Source organism: Myotis davidii, unplaced genomic scaffold, assembly GCF_000327345.1.
Source record: "Myotis davidii unplaced genomic scaffold, ASM32734v1 scaffold89, whole genome shotgun sequence".
Classification (NCBI taxonomy): Eukaryota; Metazoa; Chordata; class Mammalia; order Chiroptera; family Vespertilionidae; genus Myotis; species Myotis davidii.
Genome location: NW_006300372.1, coordinates 4,914,075 through 4,915,495, shown reverse-complemented (window position 1 = coordinate 4,915,495; position 1,421 = coordinate 4,914,075).

Here is a 1,421-nt window from a genome sequence, read left to right as displayed (position 1 = left end):
GGGGGGGGGGGGGGGGCACAGGGGGAGAGAAGGAGATCTGGGTGCTAATTTCTGGTGAATTGCTTTTCTGTATGAGGAGCCCCTCTTGGTTTGATAGACCAATGCTGTCAGTCCAGGAGCACAGAAGCTCAGAAACCATACTGAAAGCTACTCTGAACACATAGTTATTTCAGCTTGAGGTTCAAGGTCTGATGATTAATAAGCTTTGACCCAGCCCTTGCCAGTTGGAGCATCATACCATGCACGGAAAGGTAACCAGTTCAATTCTGGTCAGGGCACATACCTAGGTTGTGGGTTTGATCCCCAGTGAGGGCATGTACAGGATGCAACTGATCAATGTTTCTCTCATCTCTCCTCCTATCTCCCCACCTCTCTCTCTCTCTCCCTTCTCCCCCCTCCCTCTCTCTAAACTCAGAAAAACAAACCTTTGAGGATTAAAATAAATAATAATAAGCTTTAGGCCATAGTCCCATTTTCGGGCTCAAACTCAGGATTAGGGACACACCGCTCCCTCTCCTGACCAGGAAGCAGCTGAGCTCTGTTTAGGACTAGCATGGGTTAAAGGGCATGGTCAGTGCTCACAGTGAATTCAAGTTATAGGGCTCCAGAAGGGATGGAGCAATTTTTTAAAAAATGTCCTTGCAGTTCACACATTGACTAACTTCCACATGCCTGCGGGCTGGACGAATCCTAGGCGGAGTCACATTGACCAGGTGGGGAATGAGAACACTGAATAGGACTAACAGGACCCCTCTGGTTCCAAAGAACTTTCGGGAATCAGCTCTGGGACCCTCAAGCCATCACAAAGGGAATACTAACCATGAACAGGAAGTGGGGGGTGAAAGGCCAAAGCAACCTGCAAATGTGACGTCCCTGAAGGCTGGCACCCTTCAGAACGGAAGAGGCCCAGATCCTGCTCTGTGCTCCAGTGGCAGCTGAGAACAGGACAGGCGATTGAGTGTGGCCTGGGCAGCAGGGCACTCAGCGCGCAGGATTTCAGAGCCCATATGGCTTACAGGAGCCTCTCTATTTTAGGACAACCCCGGGGAACCAGCTGGCCTGGCTGCCAAGATGTGGGTCCGAGAGGTAGTGAAGGTCCCTCTATTTTCTCCTAAGGCCGACGTTGCTTCTAGCTGCAGGAGTTCAGAGCGGCTACTCCCTTCCCGTCCCAGAGTCAGGGTCTTGAGACACCCACCCGCTGCTTTGGTGGACGGAATGGAGCAGGAAAAAGATGTTGAGGGGAAGGCAGGCAGCATGCTGGCGAAGGGTGCTCAGGCTATTATTCATGGGTTATGGTCCTGGTGAAAGGCAACATCTGGAATTCTGGCTTGTGTTCCCTAAGGTATGAATGCTGGAGGGGCCAGGTCTTTAGGTTTCATACGTGGGATTAAATTGTGTTACATCTGGTAGTTTATAGAATC